At 38.7% G+C, this 23,400-nt stretch overlaps 1 long non-coding RNA gene across 4 annotated transcripts in view; it reads right to left on the bottom strand.

Annotated features, from left to right (window-relative positions):
* The window catches only part of LOC125694205 (uncharacterized), a 41,104-nt gene that overhangs the window by 2,535 nt on the left and 15,169 nt on the right, over window positions 1-23,400 (bottom strand). For 2 of the 4 annotated variants that reach the window (XR_007377455.1, XR_007377453.1), the window contains 3 exons: window positions 5,674-5,775; window positions 4,713-4,818; window positions 255-401 (listed from right to left, as the gene is read on the bottom strand). This is a non-coding gene — a long non-coding RNA (uncharacterized LOC125694205). The remainder of the gene's footprint in view (window positions 1-254; window positions 402-4,712; window positions 4,819-5,673; window positions 5,776-23,400) is intronic. The other 2 variants (XR_007377454.1, XR_007377452.1) reach the window with 1 other exon arrangement.

Raw genomic sequence — 23,400 nt, 5'->3', positions numbered from 1 at the left:
AGTTTTCATAAGTCTTTCAAGGTACACAGCAGAGGAAAAGAATTTTTGTTAGTAGCTGGCTTTTTTTTGTCTTTTTTTTTTTTTTTTTAAAGACTTAGTAATGAAAATTATCAGTTGCTGTGCAGGTAACTGCTCATTAGAAATCACCAATAAAAAGGCTGTTTAGACTCAGCAGAAAGGTACTTCACATTAAAATGGAGGAGAGTAAATACGGACTTTTGAAAATCAAATAAAGAAGCCTTGAAACTACTTACCCACCCTGCAGTTTCAACTCTAATTTGTTCCGTCCTGAAGCAGAGTTCAAATATTTAAAAAGTATAATAAAACAGAAATCCCAGGCATCTCATATTCAACAGCAGTTTCCTTTCCTCCTTTCCTCCTAAATGTCATGAAAGGAAAGCCTAAGAAATCAAAAGATTGTTTCAAAAACAAAGGAAAAGAACGCTCGTACCAGAAGAACATGGTGCCTGCTCAGTGTGAAAAACATTTCCCCTTTGTCTTATTTCCATTATCGAGAGTAAATAACCAGATTAATCCCAATGGTAAATTTACGCAATGGTAAATTTGAAGGTAAAAAAGGCAGCACTTCACTTGAAAAGAGAACACATCTCTACAAGGAAGTGAATCTAAGTGGAATTTGTGAACTTGCATTAGCATTTAGGTAGAAATTCCTGTATGTAAGTGACCATATGCAGATCTTTACCATGAAACTGCACCACAAAAATCATACTTGGAAATAAAAATACACTCTACAAGTAAGACTTGCAGAACAAAGCAGTAGGAGAAGTTTACCCATCAAATTTAACTATACTCTCCCTTTAGTGCGTATAAATTTGGATGCTGCTACTACTGAAAGTTTTTCTTCTTTGCCTCACTCAGTGCCCAGGCAGGACGCTGCACTGCATGTGGGCAAAGATTCCATGACAAAGGAGAAGACTTATTATCTAGACACCCATCTCATTAAGTCAGAAAACAAGAGGTAAAAAACCTCTTGGATACAAAAGATGCAGAATAAAAAATGATGTCATACATCCTCTGATGATGCCTGTGTCCTAAATTAGCAGAACTAAGTCATACATTGATATCAGTGTATTCTACCACATGTTATCAGGTTGCTGCTCTAAAACCAACCAATTCATCAAGGACTTGAAACCTCTCTATAACTGTATAACCCATCTGCATCTGAGCCCAGCCTTGTGTACTTGTTCAAACACAACCACTATTTCATAGTCTTTCAGCCCTTCATCTAAGAATATTTGTAGTTTAAGATCTAACAAACTTTAACTATGACTTTATCAAAACAGTTATGGGTTTTCCTTTATGTAATTCTTCTAGAAAAATGGAAATTAAGACAGAATTTCACTGTTCAAGGAAACCTTACACTCAATCTAGAAGACAAGCTTATCGTATTTCTATAGGCTTACTTGAAACAATCTCCTCGTTACTCCTTTTGCAATAACACTCTGGAAAGGAGGAAGTGAGTGGCAGACGTCTTAAACACCAGGATGCTTACAAATTCAGAAATTTGTTACTCAAATTCAAGATTCAATTTACCTTCTTGACTTGACTTCTTAACTGAAAAAAAAAAGCTATCTTTTTAATGTTCAGGAAATTATGAAGGGAATGATATTTACTTTAGACTACTGCAGCGCAGTTGATTTACCACCAATATAAAAATTGAAGTCTCATTGCCTTGTGGATCAGTACTGGAATCCATGGAAACAAGGAAGAGTGTAGAAATAAGCATTTATTATCCTATGAAAACAGTTGAATTCATTTAGTCCTTCCTAAACAACTGCAAAATAATAAGTAATGTTTGTTTTTTTTTTTTTCCCTCATTTGCTTATTTCTTAAAGGAAAAATGTGAGGGCACAGGTAGATTGTACTACAGCAGTGAGTACTTAAATACATTCAACAATCGGTAACAACTTGAAGTAAAAAACCTGAGTGAGTTTAAATAAGTAAGTAAGAAGTAGCCATGTGTAATGACTGTCCCTTTTAAAAATCTAAGATTTATGCATTCTAATATTGGTAGCATATAGAAAAAAGTAAAATATGAAAAATTTTCTTAGAAGACTGCATGCAAGAACATAGAATTAAGCAGTTAATCTTAAAGAAATTATTTGCTTTGTTTAAAGAAAAGAACAAAGATCATTAAAAAAATCTGAATCTCATCTAAGATTACTGAAAGATTTACTTGGGGCCATATTGCATTTCTTGTTTTCCTGATTAACAAATCATCAGCACACAAAGCAACACAGGTGGTCAGTCCCCTTGGGGTCACATCAAAGGGGCCACCATGAAGCTTTAGATGTTATTCAAAAGCAATCTGAAACTTGTCTCTCACTGTTTGTCCCATCTATTGTACTCCACAGGGTCATCTTTAAAGGAGTGTCTGGCTTACAAAAACCCACTCATAAAAATGGTTTTCTGTGACTGATCTGGGAATGGTTTGTTTTCAAAGTACTTGTGTTATAAACTGTATCATGCTAAAACTCTATTTTTATATGAAGCAATGCTTTTGGTCCTTACAAACAAGAAATCGACTTGTACTAAATAACAGTCTATGATTTGCTAAATAACATGTCTATGATTACATCCATAACTGATGTCAGTTGTGCCCATAAGAAAATCACATAGACCAACAAAAAGAAGAAATATCATGTCAGAATAGCTCAGCCATAGCTCTTAGAAGAAATTCTGAACTACCATACATTATCAGTTTAAACCAGTTGTTGCAGTCCTTAGATCAGCTCTACACTAAAATTTTATGCCGTATATTTTGAAGTTTCTTCTGGAACTTCAAAATATGTCAGAATTTTATTTTATGTTTTTAGAATGCCTCAGAAGCAGTGCATGAAGTAATGTTTCAGTCTACATCCTATACTCATGGAGAAGGTTTGGTTGTTTTTATGTTTTTTGTTGGTTTTTTTTAAACATTAGCACTTTGAAGACTATCAACATTGTCCCTTAGTGCACGCGAGTTGCAGGAAAACATCAAAGTCTTATTAAGTTGACAGTTATTCCATCAATACCAACAGGATGTTTATAAAGTATGATTCATGTTGGGCATACCAAGAAGAGAACACAGAATTGTAGCTCTCAGTAATAAACAAAACCAACATTTCTCAGCTGTGGAAAAACGATTAAAGAGTTATGGGCAAGCTGTCATAGGAAGAAAAACCCAACAGGGCTTCCCACTTTTAATAGACAGGCCGGAAGATGACTGCAGAACAATTTCTGAGTTTTTAACTTTATGCTACGTGCAACAAAATCATCTAAGAAACCCTTCACAGAGGATTTACTAAAACACACAGTTTTACATACAGAGTTAGGAAATGCTTTCAGAGAATAAAGCATTCATCAAACGTGGTTTTCAAGTCATCAGATGCGGCAGTCAAGCATTCAATTTCTGAGTTAATTCTATCCTACTCTAACAAGGCATAAACATCCTACAAATGTACTTTTTCTGCGGTCTTAAAGGACAAAACTTTAGAAGTTAGCAGTGGATAAGGCAGGTTCCTGCAGAAATGCTTCTTGTCTAAATGTGAACTGCAGCTTTTGACTCCCAACAAATATTACTTCACTCCTATGCTGCAAAATCCTAAGGATTTGTAATTAAGGGTATGAAAAAAATGTACATGATGTGCTAGTATCTGTGTTCTGGATGAAATTATCATTGTGAAATGTTTTCATAACACATATTGTAAGATTTTAATATTTTTACAACCTTACTGGATCACAGAATTTCCTCTTTTTAAAATGTCTGCTTCCAGCAATAGACATTTTTAGATGTATTGCTGCTAGAAAAGGGATTATCCCTTATGAGAAAATGACTAATCTAGAATCAAGGGTAGATCTGAGTAAAATCAGGTAGCAGAGCAATAGCCTGGAATATAATTTAACTTAACCAAAGACTGTGGGTGGTCAATGCTTACAAATGAAACAGCAAAAAAGTGCATTCTTACTGTATTGCCTGGAGTGCTTAAATTGACCTCTTAGGAGGGTAAATATTGTGTCTATCCAGTTGACTATGTAGTCAATATCAAATAGAGCAAAGGGTTTTTTTTCCGTACTAGGAAAGTAACCCCTCAGTGAGACTAATTAATTTCCCAGAAAACATCCAGGATATTGATCTGAGATTTGAAAATACTGTTGATGTACAGTAGCCGTCACACGTGAATAGGAACCATCTTTGAAGAAGCTTTAAAGAAATGGGACAAGCACTATTATAGGGTCTTTCAAATTAACACATTCAGACAGCTCAACTAAGAAACAGACAGTCTGAGCATTTTACCTTATAATTGCTCAGAAAAAAAAAATTTCTATAAATCTTAAACAGATTTTTGAGAAACTTATTGAATATTCTAACATAAGAGCTTCTCTACTAACTTGTTTTTAACACTGAAAAGTGCAGTTTATCAGTTATGAGTACACAAGAGGGGTTTATCTAATATCTTAGAGGCACGGTCCCTGCTCTGAACAAATGCATTTGAAATGTGAAAGCTTGTTAGATACAACATCTGTAATCATCGTTGGTAATAAGGTCTATCCCAAGCAGTCAGGAAATATCCTGCCTATAGATGCTTATTGTGCATGTGTCTATTTAAATCACCAGTGGTAAAATATTTCTTGCTACATCAAAAAGAACCTATTAGTTGTATGACAGAACTCAGCATTTTGCAGAGGGAATGATTATTTGCATCAATTACCTGAGTAAGAGACTGCGAAGCCCACGCAAACAATGCAGATGTCTCTTCACACGACAGTAGTTATTGGGTTTCATGTAGGGTTTAAGATGAGATTGAACAGCAGTATCTGTTCAAAAGAGAAGGCAGGTTGGGCCAGGTCAGCATCACTTCGTGCATCACCCTCAGCCAGAACTAGATCTTGAACAAACATCACAGTGATTCTAGAAGCCTGGATTATTTGAGGTAATTGGAAGCTGCAGTGAGTCCTGTCTATAGAGGAGCTCTGCCCATAGGATATGCCCCACACTCCCCCAGATCTCCAAGGAAGATTTTCAATGCCAAAAGGAGTGGTTTTAGTCAGGAGACATTGCTCTGTGTTGTGTGGTAAAGGTTTGCAGCAGCGTGCAAGGTAAATAAAATCAAAGATGATGTGGTAACTGGAAATGAAAGGAGGACAGAAGTTAGGGACTTCCTTGCAGCAGTGGCAGATGGGCAAGAGAGGTCAGCCAAGTAGGAGAAAGATGAGTGCTGTTTTTGCAGTTGCTGATATTAGGAATACTTTGCAGCACATACAAGATGGTATGCACCTCTAAGGGCACAACAAGCCACTTATTTTCAAGATAAAACATCCAAATAGTTAATTATGAAAACACGGTTAAGGATCAAATGCAGCCTAGAATAGATTTTTATGCATTAGAATTTCCTGTTAAATTATAGGGGTTTTTAAAGGAAGTGCTGACAGTCTCTTAACCATTGCAGTGTGAACAAATGAATAACAATATACATATTCTTCTTGCTAATAAAGCTTTATAGCCTTGAAATTCAGTGTGGAGTCAATCTATTGATAGCGGAGAATTTTTGAAATAAAGGCTTTATGGTGCTTTCCTCATTCCACAATGCAAAAAAAAAAAAAAAAACCCCACTACAAAAAAACAAAACATAGTTCCAGGGTTTACTTTTATTAGCAGACTTCTAGAGATACCTGTGATTCTTTTTTTTCCTAATATGTACGTTCTTTATGACAGCATTAAAGTCATAAGCAGTTTCCAATGGATGCAAAGATTTCTTCCAACTTGAGAAAGCACTGGAACAAGATATCAAATTTTTTATTCATTTAACTAGAGTCATTGCTTACATCTCAAGTTCATTTTTTTTCTTTGATTTTACACTACATTTCCCAAAAGGTTTTCCCATTAATATTAACAGATTTATGAATCTCATTATTCTGATTTATGTCTTTTCAATATATTTAAGGCTATGTCAATATTAAGTTATTTGTCCCTTGTGAGCACCTCCTACACAGTTTGGATTAGAAATATTTTTAAACATATACTGAGAAGTACTGCTTTGGACTCAGAAGCAATATCCTTACATAACTGCTTCTTCAGCTGTGTAGTTTACTTAGTGAATCTATTCAAAATAACACATTCTCCACGTGTGGGACAAAGCACTTTTAAGATAATCAAATCATAATTTCTTTGAGAAAATACAGGCAGGATGCTGTAAATACACCATACTAAAGGACGTACACAACCTCTTAGCAACTCTGCAGACTGAAGCTGCTCTGAAGCCTTCAGAAGGCCATCCCCACCATGCCTGGCCCTTTACACTGAGCGGGTTTGCTCAACTCCACAAGGCTACACAGCTATCCTACTGCCACCCGAACTCCCAGTGTTCCAGTCTTTCCCAGTTTTGAAGTAAGAGCAATGTGCATGGGATGAAGGAAACAACTTAACTACTGCCTGGAGCTGCATCACTTAAGAACACTTGCCATAATATATGGGTTGCATCTGAAACGGCTAAACTGCCAGCACAATGCTCCTGTCTGTCTGCATGACAACATGATTTTTATTTATATGAATATATATATTAGATGAGGCTCATTAATTTCAAATATGAATGCTAGTGTAGCAAAATTAGAATTTGTCCCATCTCTATCAATATTTCTCTGCTCAGTATTTCTTCCTGTACCACTGGTTTTCATAGTCACATCACAGTCAGTATGAATTCCCAAACAGAATTTCTTGAATGGGTCCAAAAGGACAAGGCTACACAAAGAAGCAAAACAAAAGAAGTTCATTTCTCAAGCAAAGGGTCCACATGTTGGGAGTAGTTTCTTTTCCTTTGCAGATTTGCATAATGCTGAAATTGATTGCTAATTATCATGGTCGCTAGTTTCTATTACTGCGTCTATGATAAAGATAGAGCTGGTATGGAAACACTTTGACATAACTGATGCTTATATTCTAGTTTGGCCATACAACATTCCCTTTTACAAACCTTCATGTTTGTACTAGAAATGATCAGAAATATATTGAAAGTAATTCTGTGTATGATGGCAATCAATGTTTGGGAAAGAAAATCCCCTCCACGGACACACACTATTGAGTCTACCAGAAAATGATTAATGCAAATTGCTTATTAGAGCAACGCGAGGACATCATTTAATCTCGTTAGGTGAGCTCTGCTTTCTGCTCTGACCTCCCATCACTGGGCCTTCCCAATTCCCAGAGATTAGTCCTGATGACATTTTATCTTGTTTTGGTTTTTGCTTTTTTAAACGTAATGAAGGGAATTTCTTTCAGGAATACTTATTATTTCTTTGATGCTGACAAAGACAACACAAAGATTTTTCCCAATAGTTCAGCTTTTTACAAGATAAAATCTGAAATCAGTTGTTCCTCTGACTCCACAAGCATGCAGCAGGTCTGCAGATCTTGATCAAAGAAGAAATCTATCTAGCCTGCAGGCCATGTCAGAAGAAAAGACTTTGTCCATGAGTGTCCACATATATTCTGATAAGTTTAGTAACGTTTCTAAAAGTATTTGTAAAAGAATTATAAATTCCATATTGTTATAAGCAGAGCTAGACCATACTCATTAAGTGTATGTTCTGTCATTCATAGAACAGGAGTGTAAGTCTCTGACTAAATAAAAGAACCACAACATCACTCAGGAAAAGTACCTGCTAGTTTCTGAAAGTTCAAATACATACTGATTGCATCAGGAAATTCCTAGGAAAACAAACTCCTTTAATCCATGAAACCTGGACTTCCACGGCCCTGGGAGAACTGAAGGTGTGCTAATGTATGCTCATCTTCCTCTCTGTTGCTTTCCACTACGAACAAAGCACAGAGCTCCTTATCAAGTTTTACAGAATCATAACCCTCTCTCTGTACCTTCTAATTATCAGTACAGGATTGAGAATATCCTTTTTCATATGGGTTACTGTAAAGCATGCTTTCTCCATTTGGAAGAAATCATCATAGAGCTCACTTAAGAGGAGGCATCTTTTTCACAGTCAAACTTTTACTGAGCAATAACTTGGCCACTATCATTTCTTATAATTCTGCACTAATGGTGACACGTTTTATTAAAAGGAAACACATCAGACAAAACAGCATAATTTACAAAAAGAATGATTTGTCCTGGATTTACACTCACCCATGTCAGTAAAAGCAAATTGCTGCTTGAGCTGAGAAACCTTAAGTTGGACTTTAAGCAACAGTGCATGTTACAATGCACACTGAGAAAATAAGCAATGCCAGCTGTAACACACTTGCTACCAGACTGTTTGGCATCTATTGACTGCGGGGCCCTAATCTTTCAAACAAGCTGTGTGCACAGATCCTGGGAAGCCAGAAGATGTGTGCTTCTGACGGGACGTATTGGAATGAAGGAATAAGGTGAAGGTTAGCCCTGCCTTTTTTGGTTTTGGGTTTTTTTTGGTTTTTTTTTGGCTTGTTTTCTTTCTTCCTCATATCACATGAGTTATCCTCCAGCTTCCAATTCACATCCTGCCTTGTCAGGTGACATCACCTGTCTAGAGGCATTCCTCCACCTTCTCACAGGGCAGAGCCAGTCTTACCTTTACTGTGAAAGCAAATCTGAACTCCCTCAAACCTCCGGAATTCAATTCCTCTCCCTTCTCCTGATATTAGAAAGCACTTCTTATTACTTAAAAGGACATTCCCTGGCAACTGCTTAATAACTATTCTCCTCTTCACCGCTTTTATTTTTAATAAATACATTCCAAGATGTTAAGGCAGGAAGAAAGCACAATGAACACTTAAGACTACATTTCCACATACACAGCCCTTCGGTCAGCATTCAGCAGCCCCCACACCTCACTGAACTTCAGCAATCACTTCTGTTTCTGCTCTAATGTCAAAGTTTTCTAAAGATGCCATTGGGAAAGATCCTCTGCATATTCATTTTATTGTATTATTCACTGCATTTTGAAAATAGTGCTATATAAATGAATATAGTTATTGTGTATTATTTACTGTTCTTTCTAGAGCAGGCTGCAGTCAATTGAGATCATTACAAGGTGGAGACACTCTCAGGATAATCAGAAGCACTACGTTATACCCAGAATTGGTCAAAGCGTTATTCCTGAGGGGAAAGTGAGCATCTTGGCTAGCAGAACTTCAGCAAACAGCAGGAGGAGCAGCAAACCCATGTCCCCTCCTCCTTTCTGCAGCACACTGAGGAGGGCAGAGGGGAAGCAGCTGCCCTGGGACCATACTCCAGCAGAGCCTATGCACAGGTTACCACCACCCACAGCAAAGTAGAAGCAGCCTTGATTTGAGATTTCCAAAGAAAAGCCAAAAGACATCCTCTAACAGTGCCAGGTTTCAGTGTAGTCTGGTGGTACAAGGAAAAAGAGTAAGCAGAAGAACCCCAGCATGTAAAACCACACTGAGAGCAACTGCATTTCTTCAGCTGAAATACATCTGATTTGGCTGCTCTGCCTTGTGCTGCTGATCCCAGACAGAGAGGTGGCCGTACTAAATGAGAAATGCAGCAGAGCCAGCCCCTACGATATCTGCAGAGCTCCTTTCCTTCTATGCCTGCCTGATGCTGCCAGAGCCCTCCCAGGGGCTCCACAAAGGAAGGTGAGAATCTGGGGAAGAGCAGAGAGGCATTCACAGGAACCAGACAAGTTGGGGCCGGCAGCCGCACATGCACCTGCCCAGCATCAGACCTCCAGCTCCAGTGCTGCTGGACCCAGGGAGATAGCAGGCCAGGGAGCAGAGCTGGATGGTGGTGGCAGAACGAAAGAAAAGACAGCTCTCATGGCAGCACCAGATGCCAACAGATAGAATTATATTGGAACGACACAAAGAAAGTTTGCTAACACCCAGATTTCCTTCAGCAACTCAAGAATAAGGTGTTTCATCCAAGCTGTCTGCCAAATTTTCTTTAGCTGCTACAGAAACAGAAGTCTCATGTACCAGTGATTCATCCCATCTATCTTAGTGAATGAATTACTACAACTCATTGACTGAAAGTGCCTGCCTCTCTGTTGAGTAGAGGAAGCACAGTTGTGGACAGGCCACGTGCTCAACTTCAGACTGAGCAAATTCGGTGAAATAATTTAATAGGTTAAAGGAAACTTATCTGTAGGATTAGCAGTAAGGAAAAGAGGTTCCCCAAAGCTGACATTCCCTGATATAGGGAAAGCCAATATGAGGTCAAAGGAGGAATAGAGTCCACCTAAACAAAGTTCACAAGGGTACAAAGTAACTGTACTTAGTTTGATCACCATTAAACAGTAGAACATAAGTTTAGATCATGCAAAACTTAGAGTAACAGCTGTAAATTCTTCTCAACAAGTACCTGATAAAACACTTGCAATTTCAATCCAGAGAAGCAAAGTGAAAACCCATCAAAAAGTTCACCCCATCATCAGCCAGAGCAAGTGATGCAACCGTTTCTATCTCACCATCTTCTCCCTCACTGTGACAGAGATTAATATTTTCCTTTTCATAAGTTCAATAACAAAAAAGGAAAAGTTTGTTTTCAACTTTCTGGTATCAGTGGGGAAACAAAGCCACGATAAAAAGGACAAACAGGAACCCCACACCTGACAACAATGAAGAATCTTGCTTTCAAACATCACACAATTGGCTGACACTTTTTTTTTTTAATGGGCTAGCAGCTGCGTGACTCATTTAGATATGTTTTGCCTGCCTTAGCACTAAGCAGACTGATGTAAATAGGAAGTGATGAGGAAAATCAATTCAGGGCAAACACATTTTTTTCAAGGCTGTAACAGGAAGAGATAGGAAGCCCAGGAAGATACTTGATAGATATTCAACTCTGCAGAAAAGAGGAAGCAGCGTGTTGAAGCACTAAGCTGGCTATTTTGAGTTGTTGAACGGAAACGGGATACAGCACAGAAAGGATGCAGATAGGATGCATTTTGTTGCGTAGCAACCTAGGGAATAGAAGCTCCCGCATGTAACTGGAGACCATCTGCTTGTAGGAGAGGGAGAGAAAAAACACGTGTTTAAAAGGGAAAAGAAAAAAAACTGCAACACTGAAAAAGGAAGTTTAGTACCCTGAACGTGTCCTGGTCAAATCACACTGGTAAGAATTCAAGAGTTAGAAGAACTTAAGTCATTGTATTCAGCTTCCTTCTACAGTATTTTTGCATTGAAAATGTTCTTAGGGAACCAAAGTAAGCTTCGGAGTAAAGCAGGCAAACCGCCAGGGAAGATAATGAATTTCAAGGTACTGAGTTTGCTCCCACTAAAGCAGATTGTGACTTTTTATTCCCTCTACAGCAAAGTAAAACAGCATTAACTTTCAGCACATCAGCATTTTTTATTTAGTTGTACTTTTGCACCTCTTTCCAGAACAGCACCCAGTCACCAGACTGCATGGAAATACCCAATCTAATTCCAGCTTGCAACACAAAAATTTTCTGTTTATTTTTACTAATGCAATTTTTGATGCTTAAATAAAAGAATAGTAGATTGATTTCAGCCAAATTAGAATCAGGATTTCCTGCAGTGTATTGAATTAATGACAATTTTACAGCAAAGGATTTACTACGATTAAAAAAAAAAAAAAAACAAGAGCATTCTGAAGAAGATATTTCCATTAGTAGCAAGTAAGGAAAAAACTTAGGAAAAGAAAAAACCCAAAGCCTTGCCAGATGGAGCTACTGGTATCTGCTGATGGTCACAGTTCTGATCCTGAGGCAGCCACTAAACTGAGTTGAGCACTGATGGAGACCTAAAGAGGACAGCGCAGGACACGCCAGGAAGAAGCTCCATGTACCTGGATAGTCTGGCTTGCCCCAGTCACAGCCTTTTGGTGATGCGCTCAGCTCCTCTTAGCACAGACCACGGGAAGCGTTGGTCTCTAGCTCTGTGTGCAGTTGTGGCCATGGGGCATGCATCATCCCCCCACATGAGTTTCCCATATGCCTTCTCTCATAGACCAAGAAAAATAAATGCAAATAGCTGTCCTTGTTTTCCTCATTCCATTTTTCTGTTCTTTTTCTAACACTTCACTATAAAGATATTTCAGATGGGCTCGCAGTCATTTTCAGAGTCATATGGTGTGTAATTGTTGAGGAGAAAACCGTTATAACCACCATGTCAAATTTATGGCCAGTACCACGCTGCACTGATTAGCTTCTGGTAACATTACAGCGTTCCTTTGATTGTATTTTTCCTTATCTGGTAACCATTCAGATGGGACTAGCAGCAGTCTGTCACAACAGGACACATTAGGCTGAAGTCAGGAAACTCATGCTGCTTTCTCACCTATCAGATCTCCCAAGCAGGGGTGGTTCTTCACTGAAGTTTGCTCTCGTAGCTCTTGCTTTATGTGTTTTTTAATATCTACATATCAGATCTATTTATATCAAGGCTGATAAAATCATGCTTCAGCACATCCCCTGGTCTAAGCACTGGTTCTGATGCCATCAGAGTCCATCCCTGAAGTTGCACAGGCTGATTACTGTATGCAGGTGGCAGCATAAGCATCTACTTACAAACACACATCAGTGTGTGCAAAATATAAAACAAAATGAACAAGCATGAGCTATTATGAGAAATCAGAAAGAAAGCGAGGACTAATTAAACTTGCACCTAAGCAATTATTCCACCAGAAAAATTGCCACTGTTGCCATGCACCTGGAACCACACAACACTGTAAAAACGGGTGTTTCAAAAAATTATATCTTAAGCAAGTCCCCAGAGCTTTTTAACTAGAACACTTAATTATTCAATTCTTCTATAGCCCATAATTTGAATTGCTTCGTGCCTCAAAGGTAGATGGAAGAAGCCTAACGCCTGCAAAGAAATTTGCAAAATACTCACTGAGTTCATGGCAAAACAAGAGTGCCCAAGAGGTTCAGCACAGGCCTAGTCATTAAAAATAAGTCAATAAAGGTAACATTTCTTATTAAAAAACTACATTACAAGATGACTAAAATAGCCACTTCTTTCCACACAGCGATGCCAGGACAATCTAAGCAGAAAACATTTCTAGATAAAAGGAAATATTTAACTAGAGAAAATGTTTTTTTTTTTATGTTCACCTTCACTAAGAATAACTCCACCTGAATAGATGAGAAGTTACTCTAATTGTTGTGAAAAGGACGGTTAAAAGGACAGAGATAGAGCATGCTCACAGAGACAGTACATACAAACATTTTGAAGAGCTGTCCAGGTTTAAAGAAAGTTGAATTCTGCACATTTTCTACTCAGATTCTGTGATCTCGAAGTCAAGAAAGCCAACACATTGATTGCTTGTATAGTACTAATACATTAACTGCGTGTTCTGAAATACCAACTTGCAAATTGGGATCCTTAGCCAAACATTAGAGGGTAGAAGCAAAGCAGAACCTTAGCAGAACCTGAGTTATGCCATCAGCTCTCATCTCTCTTATATGGGAGATAATTAATCCTTAAGGTTTCATATTAACATAGAACTGTTAATTTTTGCATGTCTTCTCTTCATTTTGCCCCAATGGGCAATGACTTGACATTTAATCAGAACACAACAGGTCTCCTGACACATTCAACCCCAAGGAGATGCTAAAAGAATATGCATCTCTGCACACCATACATGTCCATCACACTTTAAGATGTGGTTGAATATTCCATACATCAGACTACAATTTGCAAAATCCTTTCTGCATTTGATGCAATGAGCAGACATCTTAAACACCATTATCTGCTCAAAGTGAAGTTGCATGAAAAATCTACAACAAAGTAGCATTCGCAAAGGAAACAATGCTCCTTTTCTGTGTGCGTAAAATAAAAGAACCAGCAATAAGAGTTTAAAATATTCCCTTGCTAGTTTAAAAACCAAACTTAACTACATTCAAGTCACTTTCAGTTTTGGTGGGGGATTTGTTTTTGCTTGTTGTTTGCTTGGTTTGTTGCTTTCCTTTTTGCTAAATATTCTTCTTATAAGAAATGTCTGAAAAGTTGCATCAGTTACTCCATGAAGGAGCACTGAGTCACATCACAAACAGTAAAGTACATTGCAGGTTTTAGTTGTTTCTAACTGAAAACTGAAGCCCTGCTAATAAAATAGAATTTGTTGCATCATAGTATAGGAACTTCGGCATCCCATTCCATGCTTTCTAAGGCAGAGCCTGAGCTAATTGTCATGACCATTCATTTGATATTTGAGAACAACATTGCACAGACACCACTGAGAAGCTTCCAGGATTTTTCTTCAGCTAAATATTTTTCTGTTCTGTTACCCACTTCATCTGACTGAAAAAGCATCGACTTTAGACATTTCTCTAATATAATGAGCAGCATAATGGGGGAGAATGCTTCAACTGTACAGATATTTATTAGAAGAACGTAAAGAAGCTTCATTATTTATATGTATTCAAAGTCATTAAGGCAAGTTGCTTCCCTGCATTCCACAAACTGCTGTCTTTGACATTGCTTCCTGTGGTCAAACATGTTGTTCTGTGATATTCATTGCAAAAATTCCCACCAACTGAGGCAATTCAGCTTTATTGGATAGCTCCTTTGTTTCCAAACTTATTTCCCCCCACAAGAGATTACATAGAAAAGACTGTAGTGTCTGTACTCCTTCAACATACATTTGTGTCAATTTGTATATATATAGAAATGGAAAAATGTATATACTTACACACAATACTGAAATTTATATTAATGCACTTTCATATATACAAATATACGCACAAAAACTGTTAAGCATTTTGATTTAGCATTCGTATTTATCACAGTCTAGTTAATATAAAAAATTCTCTTTACTAATTTGCGTGGTTTAAGAGGACTGGGCAAAAGAAACAATAGAACAGCTTAATAATAAGCAAAACCAAATTCCTGAAGGTTAAAATTTGACCTAAAACATTTCACAGTTTTGCTCCTGGAAAGGGAATAGGAAAAGGCCCCAGGTTGCTTTAATGGTTGTCTCATATACCCGAAGTTATTCCATAGTTAAGGATTATATCCACTCTAGATTAGAAAGCTACTTTTATGAAAACCTATCAATTACCTAAGAACAAATTTATCTCCTTCATTGAAACTGTCAGTACTGGCTGTATCTCCTTTAAAATATCACGTGACAAAGTTTTCCAGCTGTAATAATTTCAGTATATGTTTACTTGCATATTTGGTTTTCTGATTTGGTCTTGATAATAAGTTTGTACAAATCATTCTCTTTGGGATTGTCCAACTTCCTTCCACCTTCTCAATGGCCCCTCGTGCAGCAGGACATCCTGCATTTTAGGAATTTCAGTTTGTTATCTCAGTAGCTGTGAAAGCATTGTCTGAGTCAGGAGTTTTCTTTTTTGTCTGAAATGACTGGTATGCAGTTGGCATCTAACCTTACGTGTGCATATGCTCAGATCTGTCTTGTTTAAGCTGATATTGACATGGATTCATTACGTATGAGTGCTGAACAGGGCACTAGTCCAATGCTTTTCCTAGCAGTAGTACTGTAGAGCCTTTTCTCTCTATTTAACACCCATTAACATGAATGAATTTGATATTCACATACATGGAAATCTATTTACACAAAGGATTTTCATTTCCCACTTTTCCTCTCCCTTGGCAGCTAGTGTGACACTGGGCAATTCTTGCTAGGCATCACTAAGGGTATAGACTTGATTACCTCTAAAGTGATCTGTTATCTTGGGTTTGGAGAACTTCTCCAGCCTTTATGTCAGAGCTCAGAGATCCCCATTAGAGTCACTCAGTTCATTACTAGTATTTCACACTGGTCCTAAGTCATGTACCACAGACTGCCTGCTAGGAGGTTACACGACTTCCACCTCAATCAGCATTCTCCGCAGTAAATTCTGTTTGAAGATGTCTCTCTGAAATATTTTTCCACAAATATCCAAAGTAGGGTGTTCACACAGTCACAAAAATAGTCTTGTGCCAAACTGGACTTGGAGCTAGGACTAAAAAAAATAAGATAGTAGGCACACTACCCAACAACCCCACTTGCTGCCTTTAAGGGCATTACTTTAAAACGGTGTATTTTTCATGTTTCATAAAAGCTTTATGTTTGTTCAGTGAGATTACAGCAGCAGTGTTTCCAGGAATAGGTCACTGGATCAGGACCCACACTTGAGTTTTATTTTTGGCAAGTCACTGAAACACTTCACACCTTATTCACACCGGCGTGTGACATGACCCAGAAACCACATTAACATCGGGACTCCGTATGATAACTATTCCTCTTATACATGACTGAGATTGTATATCAAGCAAGAAAAGTTGTTATTTCTTGAGCTTAATTCAGACAAATATTTTCTGACTTGGAATAAATTGCAATTAGTAAAAAACAGTGTAGGTTTACATTTATTTGTTAATGGGTCTTGACCCCAGTTTGAAGCCTGACATATCAATATTATTTGAAATGCAAAAATAAGCTTAATTAACTAACAAAATTCTACCTTAACTCCATTTTATCTGCTAGAGCTACAGCCAGAGTACCAATCCTGTTCTGCAAGAGCAGTCTGTTCTTCATAGACACTGGAAGAAAATCACACTTCTGACTTTAATACAGCAAATTTAAATTACTTTAAATTTAAAACTTTAAATTAATCCTCCTTTCACATCATCATTTATTACCAGCCAAGACACTGTCCATATCAACCCTCCTCTGCAACTGTCAGTGACAGCTTCCTTGATTATTGAAAAAACTTCTAGATCACTTCACAAGTTTGTCTAGATCTCTTTTTATCCAAATCACAGATTTGGCATTCTATTTGTGCATTTGATTTGGTAGTAGCTGCAGCTTGTACTGAAGGCCAATAGCTCAATACATCAAGCCTTTGCACAAGAAATTTTAGCATCTAAAGATGCTCAGCTCTTGTAACTCTTGTAAGAAGATATTCAGCACCAACAGGAGCATAGTGAGAAAGGATTGCACAACATTTGGTAGTGATTGCACCCCACTCCCCTTTTGAGAACATGAGACAAACCCAGAGATAACATCACATTAATACCAGCAATAATATATTACAAGATCTGTAGTAATATGTTTTATTGTCTTTTCCCTGGTGGAGTACTTGGTAACTGCAATGTTGTGAAGCTGTAAATTATCATAGCCAGGTAATCCAGTTAGTAGTTAGGCAAGTTGGCCATAAAAATTGGTTCTGAAGTGGGTCTCTGCTGCAGGTCTGTAAAGAAGCCTTTTCTGCTGTTGTTTTTGCCCACAGACATCTAGGATGGTTTTACATCACAATCAGAGGGTCCATCTTTTTGTTCAGAAATATCTTACAGCTCTGGAAAGGGAACCATTTCTGAATAGCTACTACTACAAAAATTGGCACCTCACCCAACCACTTAAACCCTCTAACAAACGTGGAGAAAAGTTTATATGAATGCTATTTGCAGTAATACACTGTAATGCAAAGGAGGAATATGCAGTAATATCAGTAAAGAACCTAAAAAACACTGAACAGTAAATCAAGAGCAGAATTATTTAACAAATGACTCGCCAGGTACACTAGCATTATATGCCTCACTACTGTACTAAACCAGCCAACGAAGACAGGTTAACAGGACCTACACACGCCGAAGGGTTTGCATTTGTGGCTCTGTCCATGCACAGATCACCATACACAGCTCCACTGAAAAACAGACCCCATTGAAGAGTCCTAAGTGCATCGAAAGCAACAATTACTCATCACAGCACTCACACAACAGATTAGAGCCAGACCTATGCTCTTTTCTGCATTTAGTTCAAGGCTCTGATGTGTCCTTTGCAGTATTATGCATCATTAACACAGGCTGGGATTCTAATAACATTTTTGTAAGTTTTCACATTTTTCTTTTTTTTTTTTGTCCCTTACAGGTTGCCTCATTTAAGGCATTTAAGATAACCTGAAATGAACAGTACTTCTAGTTATTAGATCTGATCTCTATTTCCCCATGTCCCTTTGGGACAAGCGTTGCTGCCATTTTGAGTAGTCACATCTTGATGTACTGAAGCTCCATACAGCAAATCCCTCCATCCCGATGAGCACTGTATCTGTCATATCTCAAGGCAGAGCTGAGAGCCAGCTAACAGACTGCCAGTGTTGGCATTTTTGTCTTATTGCTTGTTTGCAGTCATTTCAGACTATTTGCATTTATTTCCATAGCCCCCAAACTAACACTGTTTTCCTTCAGCAAAAATCTCCCTCATACAGAACAAACGAGGGAAAAACAAAATTAAAACTACGTTGCTCTATAAGTAACACCTATTTACTCCTGCAGAAACTACAACAGAAAGAAGCAGCACAATTACGAGGATGGATAGTGATAAGACAAAGGGGAATGGTTTAAAACTGAGACAGGAGGTTCAGGTTGAATATTAGGAGGAAGTTTTTCACTCCGAGGGTGGTGATGCACTGGAACAGGTTACCCAAGGAGGTTGTGGATGCCCCATCCCTGCAGGCATACAAGGCCAGGCTGGATGTGGCTCTGGGCAGCCTGGTCTGGTGGTTGGCGACCCTGCACAAAGCAGGGGGGGTGAAACTACACGTGGTCCTTTTCAACCCAGACCATTCTATGATTCATTCCATGAATATCACTGTTTCATAGAGCATGTTCTGAGCCACAGAACACTATTTTTCAACATAGTGACCACTATTAGTTACACATTTTATGCAAGCAATGAATGAGAGCTTGCACAGCACATGATAAGAATCTGCAACAGCACAGATGACCTAAATCCAGACTACACACTGGATGCGATAGGACAGCTCAGCCAAGACCGGCAATGCGATCCAAAGCCTTTAGACTGGTATGGGACCTAGCATTATCGTATTGCAAAAGAAAGGTTGCCTTCTTCTCTGGCCTGCCTCTGGAAGTTTGAGCCTTAAGCTTAGTATCATGACAGTAGCATTCAGCAATCAGCCAGTTTGCCAAGGGTTCCAGGAAATCCAGAAGGATCGCCCCTTTCCTATCCTATAAGACAGTGCACACTGCTTTATCTACTGAGGGCTACATCCTTAACTTTTTATCTGATGGGGAATTCATATTTCTGTTCACACTCACTGCTGTTTTGGTTCCAGTTCATAGCGTTGACAACTCAGCACCAGAATAATGCAATCCAGGAGACTGTCACCTTCAACCTCATATTGGTTCAGTCAGCCCCAATAGCCCTGCACATGGTGATCTTTCTGCTTCTGTGTGAGCACTTGTGGGACCCCACCTTTGGGATAATCCAGCACTGCGTCTGTCATTTCCAATGTACTGAAGCCAATATTCAGCTCCATACACAGCTTCCTAATTGTTCTCCACAATTGAGCTGATCAAGACCTCTCCATTTTGTGGTAAAATAGCCGTGCATAACTGTCCAGAACATGGCTTATATTCTTATATTCATATCACTGTCACCACTGCTAAAACATACCACCCACCACCTCACTGCACTCACATTGGCTGTTTGAATCTCCATCAACATTCAGCAAGCACTGATGAATGTGTCAAGGAGTGCCATTTTTTCCCCATATGGAAGAATTCAGTGACACACCTTTGCTTCCATACACACTTCCACGTCAGAAACCGTTTTGTCAGACTGCCCCTCTGCTGCCATCTGTCACACAAGTAACAATATTGACAAGAAGGCTCCATCTCTCCTGCTATACTACCAACATCCACCTCCAACATCATGGGCCTAAATAAGAGGCATTACTTTCAGAGCAACCCTCATTTATTTACAACGTAGGCCTAGCTTACTTAGAAAGCTCTTTTTGCAGCCTGCCTCTTGGACTACAGCACAGGGATACGCCGCCTGAGACAACAGGAGGAAATAATAATTCATGTTAAATACAAAGGTTCTGAAAAGGAAACATGAGGTATTACTGATAGACACTTCAGAAAATCAGGATGCCGTTCCTCTCCACTGGCCTAAATGACCATACCCCGAGCAAAGGTTTTTAAATCAGTCAGATTACAGCTTCTCAGTGTCCCACTGACTATAATTCTACTGCGCATTTGTACCAAAAATATCAGAGTTACATTGATTTTTAATGAAAACAGTCTTGGTTAGGAAGGCTGGAGCTCTGGAGCTGAAGCAAGCACTAGCACTTGAGGACAAGAGTGAGCAAAGCAAACAGAAGGGCATCAGAATAGCCTGTCCACTGGTAGATCCAAGACAAAACACTAGTTTACAAACAGATAAGATTTTTCATTATGATGCCTCCTTAGCACAGTATCGAGGAACATGTAGTTCCCTCAACATTACACTGTAGTTTTCCTCAAGGATAGAGTTAAGATGGCATTTAATTTTGTCTGCGAGCTACAGGCTGAACTCCATTGCTTCTATTGTAATGTCTTGTTCTTAATCTTATCAGGATAGTCAAGTCATCAGTCCAAACTGTAGTTAAAGGGAACTTGATCCCATCTTCCTCATTCTCACATGCATTTAGCCTTGATCACTCACCCAGAAGTGCAATGTTCTACAGGCCTTGCCTGCTTTTGCTATTGCCCTGCTGGTGCCCTTATGCTCTACATTGCCATCAATGAGCACTATATATGCTCTGGCTCTATTATGGGTTTGCTAGAATAATGCCCTTCAGATAGACTAAACTAGAAGTGAGAACAGATTCCCAAGGACGCAGCTCTTGGTTACAGTTTTTAGAAGTGAGCCCAGTTACACTCCAAACTCCTCTACATACATCTGAAAAGTCTTCTGGATGATCCAGACAGTTCCAAAATTGCTATATTTACCAGGACACACTCATTAACTAATCCTGTTAGGAAAAACAGAAGTACAGCTCTCCTGTGTGAAAAGGATTTCAGGGCTGTCCAGTTCAGCATACTGCTCAGAGCAGCCTCGGCCCTGAACCCACATCAGGCTGCACCTCCAAGATAACAGTTGCCCAGCTTCCCCCCAAAACTCCTATATTTTGTTACACTGACTCTTTTCCTTCTATCCCCACCTCAATTTTCAGCTACAGCCTTAGGTTCCCAGTCAGTGAAGGTCTGGCCCAACTTCCTGCAGCTAATTCTCCACAGCACTCTTATCCTCCTGCAGAAGGGAGCCCCAGTCCCACCTCACAGGACACAAACTGCAGCCCCCCCAGAAGCTTGGAGGCCTCTGCTGAACTCACCCTGCTTTAATCCATTCTATTCTGTACCAAGCAACCCAGAACTGGTTGAAATAGCCACTTGCTAATAAGCATAGTGGTAACAGACATAACCAAAAACAGCCCACACTAATTGCTTACAAGCAACAACTTCAGACAGCCATGTGTTATTATGTACCAGCTATGGGCATGCATCTCTTTTTTCTCTCTTTATTTCACTTCTGCAACAGTTTTTGAACCTCACGGCTTTACTGCTACCAAGTTAAAGATGTTAACACTTCAGAACTAATGAAGCAGTCTAAAAATTAATTGAAATTTCTTAGCTGAAAGTTCCTTGGTGCTTAATGGACAATGGATCTCTCCTGTGCTGAAGTTTATGCAATCTTTGAACTAAGAGTAAAGGCAGCACAGGCTGAGTGATACCCACTGCCTTTTCAACTTGATTGTATTTTACATCCCTCCACTGTAAGTGACTCTGCAAGGTGATGATGGTCAATAGCTGTTTGGGCTTAATACTGCAATTTTCAAAGCAACCTCCCTTCATTGCACCTGGTGGCATCCAGCCTGAATGTACTTGAAATACGTACAAATTTAATCAAAACTGTTGATCAATGGCTTTAAAAGAAATAATGGTTTTGTGTTTGTGACCTGGTTGTAAAAACAGTCACAAATATTCTAAAAGTACCATAAAAAACACAACCTCACAGCATAAATCAGAGAACGCCTTGCAAAGCAGGATCTCTGATGTCTATTACCTGTATATGATTGATTAGTTGCTTATCCCAGCTTCATCTAAGCGACAGTCTACAGTGCATCATGCAAGCACAGCTGTTTCTAAAAATTTAAGAAAAACTTGGGCAGACAAAGCCTGTCACTTCAGCCTTATAAAACTTCACATCTAAATCAAACATGTTCTTAAAAAATAAAATGTTAGTTATCTAAGTGGATGGCTCCTACCAGGCTTTTAATCTTTTTCGCCTTTTACTTTTAGAATTTAGTTAATGAGTGTGTGAGAATAGCAGCAGTAGTATCATGGGCATTAAGTGCTTTCTGTACTAGAACGACATAGAGAATTCAGAAATCTTGATAGTTTATCTACATTTATTTAAGAAGTGCCTTTAGGATTAGTATTTTTGAGTTTTACTAGTTTTAATTTCTTCGTATAGGAAGGATTATCCACACCTTTGATAACAAACTCCAAATTATTTGGATCCTGGATTATACACAAATACACATGCTCTTCTTCCATGAACTCTTTATGCCTCCTCAGTCTTTGCTACCACTCTCAGATGAGCAGATTAAGTGGCACATTATACTCTGTTAACTGAATAGAGGCTTCGGCATCCAGCTTTGTGCTCAAAAAGTACAAATGTTCTTTGGTGAGTAAAGATGTCTCCTTCAGTTGCTGCCTACAACTTGCTATTACCTTCTAGTAAATTCAATCTCTTGCTGCTTACTAAAATGTAAAACTTCAATCCTGAGGGAATCCCTGAATCAGACCAAAGTGCTATAGATCTTCATCACTGAAATGAACACCAACTGCACCTTGTGGACAGAGCAATATCAATATTGCTTAGAGGGTTTCACGTGACATCAAACCTCCCTCAAATCCATTCAAAAAATTGCTGAAAACAGCTGTATTTATGGTGAAATACCTTACGAACATGGAGGCCTTTAGTTTGCTTCCCTCCTTGTGCCTTCCTTCACTACTGTGATCTGGATTTATTCCAGTTTTTATCAAGTGATTAAAAAAAAATAAAGCATCAAGGTATGAGGAAAAGAAAAATCTTCCCAATAGAGCGGGAAAATAACTCATCAATTCCTAAATCAATTCCTGTATGCCATCATTTCACAATTGTCTCCCTGGATTTTCTTATGCTTTTGTTGGTTTTCCTTCAATTAATTTACATTTTTAAACAAGCTAGTTTCAACAAAGTTCAAAAGATGAAAATTTGAACAAAGTTCTCCCTTCCACCACATTAAGTGGGAAAGAAAATATACTATTAGGCATCCAGAGGGATAGGGGAAAAAGAAAGTTGAACTATTGCTTGCAAGCACAGTAAAACAACAAAACTTGTACCGAGTGACTGCAAAAAAAAGCCACACATTCTGGAGCAATGTTTTTGCTCTTTTTTCATGCTTTCATAATTTCATAAGTAGTGATCTTCACTGCTGAGTCAGATGGAATCTCCTCTGTCTCAGTGTAATGCTCCCTGTGAATAGAAGGATGCCTCTCCTCAGCTCTGCTGGGCAGAGGACCCAGCTCCCTAGCGATTTAGTCCCAGGCTTCAAGGAAGAACCTGGTTGAAACAGGAGTTAAAGCCGTGCTCATTTTTAGAGTGGTATTAAGCTGGAAGATACCAGAAGGAAGCCAGAGTAAGG

This window comes from Lagopus muta, chromosome 5 (genome assembly GCF_023343835.1).
Source record: "Lagopus muta isolate bLagMut1 chromosome 5, bLagMut1 primary, whole genome shotgun sequence".
Taxonomy (NCBI): domain Eukaryota; kingdom Metazoa; phylum Chordata; class Aves; order Galliformes; family Phasianidae; genus Lagopus; species Lagopus muta.
The sequence above is the reverse complement of the archived record's forward strand: the minus strand, read 5'-3'. Positions and strand labels throughout refer to the sequence as shown.